At 38.4% G+C, this 8,239-nt stretch overlaps 2 long non-coding RNA genes across 4 annotated transcripts; both read right to left on the bottom strand.

The window, feature by feature from the left end:
* Positions 1-460: 460 nt before the first annotated feature.
* Positions 461-1,444, bottom strand: LOC110060064 (uncharacterized). Of its 2 annotated transcripts, none has more exons than XR_002297838.2 (3): positions 1,280-1,444; positions 745-944; positions 461-600 (listed from the first exon to the last, which is right to left on the bottom strand). It is a non-coding gene; the product is annotated as an uncharacterized LOC110060064 (long non-coding RNA). The 2 variants fall into 2 exon arrangements; XR_016204051.1 differs by having other exon boundaries at positions 461-597; positions 1,280-1,442.
* Positions 1,445-2,717: 1,273 nt separating this feature from the next.
* On the bottom strand, positions 2,718-8,057 carry LOC110060083 (uncharacterized). Of its 2 annotated transcripts, XR_016204050.1 has the most exons (6): positions 7,786-8,057; positions 7,172-7,382; positions 5,404-6,329; positions 4,623-4,708; positions 3,605-3,812; positions 2,718-2,885 (listed from the first exon to the last, which is right to left on the bottom strand). It is a non-coding gene; the product is annotated as an uncharacterized LOC110060083 (long non-coding RNA). The 2 variants fall into 2 exon arrangements; XR_002297841.2 differs by lacking the exon at positions 4,623-4,708 and having other exon boundaries at positions 7,786-7,964.
* Positions 8,058-8,239: the final 182 nt, after the last annotated feature.

An 8,239-nucleotide genomic window follows, 5' to 3' on the forward strand; every position in this document is an offset into this window, starting at 1 on the left:
TCGACTTTACAAAGCTTGCATTCAGTTTACCTGGAGTAATTCCAAAGGTGCGCCCTATTCAATGGTCACTTCTATATGTAATACCGTGGATGTTTCATTAGGACTTGAGAAGACATTTTCCGTGCCTGGTGAATATTTTATTGTCATGTAGCAACCGATTTGAGTTTTTTGACCTTTGAATAGCGTTTTTGCGTTGTCAGAAACTGGAGTAATGACGAGAAACCATTCTTGAAAATCATGCTAGCAGTGTTAATTCATTAGATAGCCTGGCGCTTCTTTATGTTTGATCAATGAGCATATTTTCCTATGTGTTTACTTACTTTTTTAGTTCTTATAACTTGCTAATGAGCTGTGTTTAAATTTGACAGTTGAGATTTTTTGAAAGAATTACCCATCGACAGCAGAGATATTTTAGCGCGCCAACTGACCAGTAATGAACAACTGAAAACACAGACATCAGTTTCTGCAAAAAAAAAATGTATTCTAATTAAATACGAGCAATATAGTTTTGTTGTTCCATCTCACTTAGTTAATTTATATTGACAATCTCTATTTCTTAGAAATATCATCCTGCTTGTTCACCAGAATTCTCTTCTTCTCCTAAAAATACATAAGAAGAAACAGCAAGTGAAGATCCGACTGTTTACTAATAAATAATTGCAATCAAAAGGTTACGCGTGTTTATCTGCCAATTTTCTGAATAAGGCATGTTGATCATCAACACAATGAAACGTGCCGCCTTACCAGACACTTCTTTTAATTGCATTCTACGTCGCGACAAACGTCCGAACATTCCTGCCACGTCAAAAAGTTGTTTCTGTTTCCCAGGCAGCCACCGTAGGTAAACTGCTCGCACCGTTGAGAGGTTCCGTTGTAGAAGAAGCGTGGAAAATCAGCCCTGCAAAATCCTGAATGATTGGGAAGACAACAACGGCTAGCCGAGCCTTAAAAATAGAGAAAGAAACAAATTCGCTGGTTTTAGGGCAATTTTATACCCAGCGTGCAGGTGGGCCCGTGTTTCTAAAAATAGCACTCATTGGTAAATGCGCGCTTTTGATTTGCGGGTTTGATTTCTTTATGGCTCTTAGCTTGGGCTTATCTGAATATTTTCCCTCCATAATGAACTGCTTAAACTACATATATGCTAAGGGACGAAGATCAGATTCACATGCAACTGACTCGGCTAATTTCGCTATGCGCTACTTCTGCCGTTATTAAGTGGAGATTATTGACCCTGGTTATATTGGAGTACTGTCTGATGAGCCAGACGTTCTCTTACCTGCTGTGATCAAAGTGGCTATAAAGAAACACGGAACAAATGAACGGACCAACATGTTGCAGACAGAGCCCTCAAGAAACGTTTACGAAGAGTTTAGTGTTCTTGATCTTCTGATCTGTCCGGAAGACTATGTTCGACCTCGGTATATAGCTGCTTATATCACTTATTTCACACGGAAGTAGCGCAACTTATATCACAAGGAAGTGGCGCACTGTCACAAGCAAGTAACGCAACTTATGTCACACGGAAGTAGACTTTCGTCACAAGCAAGTAATGCAACTTATAGCACACGGAAGTAACACGACTTTCGTCACAAGGAAGTAACGCAACTTATGGCATACGGTAAAAACACGACTTTCGTGACAAGCAAGTAAAACGGATTGCACCACACTGAAGTCAAGAAAATCGTCGAGGAGGAGGCCCTGGGGACAAGGTTGACACTGCACATCTTACACGGAAGTACCGCACTCTAGCGTCAAGGTCCATCGTTCTCTTCCTGCTTGTTTCTCTCCGATAAATTACGGAGAACTAAGTAATTTATCAATATGCGTTTTCAGAGTTTCTCTCCAATACTTGACCTCGTCAAAGAAGGGTGAGAAGTTATCTTCGGGGATAAATAGAGAGAAACGTTGTGCAAATATATTGTGACACCCACACAAGGAGATGGGGACTGCTAATAACTTGACAGCTGCCAGTCAAAATTTTAAGGTAGTATACACCTTATTCCAAAATGGCCGCCATTTTAGTATTCTTTTGTTTACTTGAAAATGAGCCCTTGTTGCCTCGTTTAAAGGAAAATATTCTTTTGAATTTCGAGTTTAAGAACGAGGCCACAAGGGCTTATTTGCAAGTAAACAAAAGAATACTTAAATGGCGGCCATTTTGGAATAAGGTGTATTTTACTTGTCAGTATGAGTGCTGAAGTCGACAAGCAAATTGTCACGTACTTAAAATGTCCGACAATTTGCCAGTTTACCATTAAGTTGATTAACGACTTTTAACTCTGTAAACAAACGGCGAGAGATTGGATAAAATATAATCCCACAGAAAAAAAAATAGATCCAGTATTTTGGGGAGGAAGTACAAGATTACGAGGATGGAATGGGACTTCTGTTCATCACATTTGGTTTTTTGAAACGATGTTGCCATGGTGATGAGATTTTGAATCGTCTAGTCCAGTCTTTGTGATATTTCTTTGTATTCTCGACTTTGGCGTTTTTTCTTCTGCTTTCTTTCCTTTGCAGGATAAAAAGGGTTGACTGAGTTTAAAGCAAGCGTAAGCTTCTGGTCATATTTATCACTGAAAATAAAATATATCGGCCGGGGTAATTTCTTTTTAGTTTTAACTGTCAGACTGTTTTCCTCGAATGTTGCTGCAGTATTTAGAACCCATTTCTTTTGTCTACGTCTGTAAAAAAACCAACCATCTTCTGTTCGATTCTGTTATTACGAAATTTATTAATAAATTACTCTCAATTTTATATACATGTTGTTAAATTTTTAAATCGTCTTCCCCCTTCACTCCATCATCAGATATTTCAAACTTCTTCAACAAAGTATATCTCTTTTATCTACAAGTTCTTCGCTAACCGATCCTCGTCTTCATCTGAAAATTTTAAAGCAAGAACTGGGTCAATCAAGCCTTTTGAACATAAGAGTCATATCAAATTCATGTATAACAAGGAAAAGGCGTATTTTATTGTTATAAACCCGATCATGAAGCAAAACTTCCTTTTACAAACGTGTCGATATTTTTGCAACAGAGAAAGCGACATCATAACTGCGAGAATAGCGTTGGTTAAAAATTGCGCGTTAAGACCTCCACACCCTTCTCTCCCCCCACCCCCCCCCCCCCCCCGCACCCCTCCCGCTTCTTAACGCCTTCCTTCAACTTCTACAGTAAAGTAATCGTCCTGCAGAAGTTCCCCTTTTGGCGTCACCCTACGCGGACGGTGATGCTGCAGACGTAAAAACATTGGTGTTGGAATTAGAAGAACTACTGCCTCGCTGACGTGTAATAGGAGCTCTCACTTCGAGCTTTAATAAAGCAATAACTGAATTTCTAGTTTCTGAATTTTCAAATTTGACGTTATTACAAATAGTAAATTGTGCAGACAGGAGATTGGGGTCAATCAGGTCGAACCAGGAAGAGTCTTGATTAAAACGAATTCTCACGAGCTAAGTACAACAAATATTTGGCAGGTAAAAGGGAGAAATTTTATATTGATTTACGGTTAGGAAGGGTTGACGGACAGCAAATCCTAAATTCAGTTAGTCAGTGAAAGCCATTTCACTTTCAATGGATGATAAAACATGCCAGCTTACCTGTAAGAGGCAATAACTCTCTAGGAGCAATCTACACCGTCACAAGCGTTCAGACATTGTTCCAGCGATTCGAAACGGTTATCATTTCCAGCTGCTCCTTTATAGACGAACTGCACACACTGTCCAGAGTCCCCATCATAGTAAAAACGAACACACCCAGATCCAGCCCGCGTACCCGGGTCTGGGGATTGACAACAACGGTTCGCGTCTAGGAATACACAAAAACAAACAGGGGAAAGTTGCTGCTGGTTAGAAGTTTACTCAGTAAACACGCATTCCAACAATCTTATATTTTCTACATATGATTGTTTTGTGCTAAAATTCGACGAGAGATTAAAATTTGACGCAGCACAGCCGGACTGTTAGCGCTAACTGAAGTTTCTCTGTTTTTTTGGCAAAGCAATGTAACTCCGTCGATAACTCTTAACGTATAGGTAGAGTATATATTTCAGTGTATCAGCTACGTGTGTAATTCTAAGTAGAGAGTTAAAACAGAAATATTTTGGAAAAAAAAAATGTTTCTTCCACGCACTTATGTACCTGTTGTTGCGGCGACAAGAAGACAAACGAAAAGAACATGGACCAACATGGCGCAGAGCTTTGAAGAAGAAATTTCGAGTTTGCTCTTTTCTGAAATCACAACTGACACATACTCGTTTTGAAAAGAAGCTAAGGTTCTTTTATATCTTGAAGAACAAGGAACAACGCTAATGGTCATGAAATTTAACCAGCCAGCCATCAATCAGACTTTTTCGGTGAAAGTTAATAACTTGAGACAAATGACCTCGTAACAGCAGAGCAAGAAGTTACTAGATGTGACCAATTGTCACGATGCGTGATGTAAGGCAAGCCAACAAACAAAAACATTTCACCTCGTAGGGTAACAAGTTATTAAAATTCACAATGAAGGAAAACCTTATGACAAAACGAGAAAATTATATCTACATTAAAAAATAATTAGTTTTAGTACTACCCAATACTGAGAAACAGCGTTTTGCGCGCGTACTTCGATACTAACCCATACTCGCGCGTTTTTCGCGAGGAATCCAATGCAGCTCCAGGCAGTGCGATGGGAAATTCCTCAGCCCGATTAACCTGTTCATTCTGTTGCGAATGACACTTGTTAAAATGATGGGAGAGGAAACGGCAGTTTTTTTAACAGCCGTTTCCTCTCCCAGAGGATCGGTTTTAAAAAACCGATTCTCGACCTCTGTATGACGCAGCTTAAGTCATATAAACGTACATGCGCCTTATTTCACACACTTCACGACAGACATAAGGGACGGACCATTATTGTTTTTAGGGTGGGCTGGGCAATTTTCTGGGCCATGAATTTTTTCTTGCCTTAAGTTGTGCATTATTTTTTTGCTGGGCAATAGCTTGTGCAAGAATTTTTTAACATCAAAAATAGGACCTGTATGGTAGAACGCACTTACTCCATTTTTTTTCCACATGATTCCCCTTGCACGATTCCCCTTGTACGATTCTCCTTGCACGATTCTTCATCAGTTTTTTTCTATGCAGGAATGTTTTGGAGAAATTGCCCATCCCATCAAAAAAATAATGGTCCGTCTCTAAGTACCGCACCTTACGACACATGGAAGTCACAAAGAACCGTAACGAATCTTACGTAAGGAAATAAAACGGCTTATATCAAGTGTTTAAGAGAAACTTTGAAGATGCTTATTGATCAATCGCCAAATTTTATTTTGGATAGAAATGAGCTCCGGGAAATAAGCAAGCTATGAGAACGAGGGACCTTGGTGCTGAACTACTTCATTGTAACATGAACAAGTTACCTTTCTGGAACATGTGTTTCCTCAGTGTAACGCAATCCCGTGTTACTTCCTTGCGAGGTCAAGGAAGGGTCAGGGATTTTTGGCGAGAAACGTAACTCAAATTGTGAGACCTGGACAGAATGATCTGTAAGGGAACTGATGATAATTGATAGTTGTTAGTCAAATTTTTTTAATATTTTATCTAAATTGTCAGTTAGGAGCGCTGAGGTCGACGAACAAATTGTGAAAATAACGGTGAAGTCTGGGTCGGGCCAAGTGGTCCATACCGCTTCCGGTCAGACTTATGACTAAAACTACAATATATCGGTTGGAATAATTTCTCTTTACTAATATCTTACGGAGTGCTGTCTTCAAATGTTGCTTGTGTGTTAGGCAACCTATTATTTTGTCTACGTCAGTAACAAAACAATAAAAATAATAATTAATAATAATTATTTATTGGGCGCATTCATATAATTAATTGAATAATTTTTCATCTTGAAATGGCACACTGACTCTTTCTATATTGAAATTGTAGTTCGAGCTGGAAAGCTAAATCAGACAGTTGGTTTTCTTGTTAGTTCCCCGTGCAAATTAAGGTCTACAAAGGCAACAAGTAAATACAGTAAAAAGAAAACAAACGAGGAGAAATTAATTACAGCATGTGATATCCAAACATACTTAGAGTAAGAGAAATTACTTCCTTTCTTATTCAGACAGTAGATAGCGTCTTATTAGCAACAACCAACCGACAATCTACTGACTGAGACATTATACACTCGTTTATAACATCTCTTTGGAAAATTTAATTTTATATTCATATAATTAATTTTTTGAATTCGTTTCCTTTCCAGCAAGAGAATATGATTGTTCTCAGTTATGAAGACTTTCTTTTAAGTTCATTTTCCACTTCTCCAGGAGTTCTTCGCTGACATCCTCGTCTTCATCTGAAAAATGATCAAGAACTGAGTCGGTCAATTCCCCTGACTTATAGAGAATATATTTTGTTCATATCTATCAAGGGAAAGTCGTATGCTATTGGTCTAAAACCGATCGTGCATTGATTGATATTTTTGCAACCTATAAAGTGACATCAGCAGCTAGAGAAGTGCTAACAAAAAAACGCGCGTTAAGGTCCACCTCCCCTTCCTGCTCTTCTTAAACTTTCCGAGCAAGTGATCTCGAATTTCCTCGTCTGCGTTACCTTACACGGACAGTCACGGCCTTTAACATTTCAGCATTGGTGAACTACTTCCTCGCTGACGTGTAACAGAGATTACAGTAAGGACACTCAAACCGTGTATACTTGACATTTTTTGCACATTCTTTTGATGACTGATAGAATTAATGCTCTTCATATAATGTATAATATTAACATTTTCGAAGTGTAAAAACACTAAATACTCCTGTTAAAAGAAAGAGTCCGCAGTCTATGGTCATAAGAAAAATGTACAAAAACATAACAAGTGTTTACGGTTTGAGTGTCCTCTCTGTAAAGCAATAACTGAATTTCTAGTTTCTGAATTTTGAAATCTGGCGTTTTTGCAGAACAGTAAATTGAGCGGACAGGAGAATGGGGTCAATTAGGTCGAGCCAGGAAGAATCTTCATTTAAAACGAATTCTCACAAAGTTAATTAAAACAAATGTTTGCCAGGTAAAAGGGAGAATTTATCTACATATTGATTAACGGTCTAAAAGAGTTGACTGACAACATATCCTTAAATTCATTCAGTGAGTAGTAACAGTCAAAGCCATTTCGCTAATGGCACATGAAACATGCCAGCTCACCCATAAGCAACTCTTCAGGGGCAACGTGCACCGTCACAAGTCTTCCAACATTGTTCCAACGATTCGAAGTTGTTTGCATTGCCAATGTATCCATTGAAGATGAACGGCTTACACTGTTTTACTTTAGGGGATTTATTGTAGTAGAAGCGAACAGTCGGAGCTCCACCGAACAAACCCGCGCGTTTGGGTAGACAACAACGCGGATCCGCGTCTGGGAGTACAAAATAAAGAGGGAAAAGTTGTAGGTTATAGAAATTTACGCTGTAAGCAGGCATTCCTGGCTCTATCAGAGGTATGATTGTTTCGTGCTAAAACTCGATCAGCGATCAAACTTTGAACCAACAAAGCCGAGACTGTTAAAATTCTCCTCTTTTTTGGCAAGGTGATATAACTCCGTCGATAAATCGTGACGCTAAAACAAAAACTAATAATAATAATACTTTATTCAAATACAGAGTACAAAGAGTATTTGAAAAGGAGGACCATGAGGTTATCCCTATTTAGGTCCCCTAACTAAAATTACAATCTAAAATTTAAAATTTTAAAATATCTATTACGTAAATAAAGCTACAACAAGAAAAACCTTCAAAATTACCTTACTTCCACGTGCTTACCTGCTGTAGCGACAATGAGAAGACAAACTAAAAGAACACGGACCAACATGACGCAGTTTGAAGAACTTCTCGAAATAGTTTCGAGCTTGTTTTTCCTGATTTACAACTGAGATGTACTCTCAGTGAAAAGAAGCTAAGGTTCTTTTATATCTTGAAGAACAGGGAACAAAGCGTAATAATCATGAAATTTGACCCAGCTGGTGATCAATCAGACTTTTTGCATGGCGGAAGTAAAGATGAGACAAATGACCTCGTTACAGCAGAGCAGGAAGTTAGTAATTACCACAACTGTAAAGCAAGTGAACTTGAGCAAAAACGTTTTGCTTCGTACGAGTAGGACAACAAATTAATTAAGTTCGTAATCAAATAACAACTTAAGACAAAGCGTGATAAATGTATATTTACATATTATTAACCATCTTCAATTAAAAAGTGCAGTAGTCAGTTTCATTAA

The sequence above is a fragment of the Orbicella faveolata genome, unplaced genomic scaffold (assembly GCF_042242905.1).
Source record: "Orbicella faveolata isolate gen_17 unplaced genomic scaffold, um_ofav_v1 contig_47, whole genome shotgun sequence".
Lineage (NCBI taxonomy): Eukaryota > Metazoa > Cnidaria > Anthozoa > Scleractinia > Merulinidae > Orbicella > Orbicella faveolata.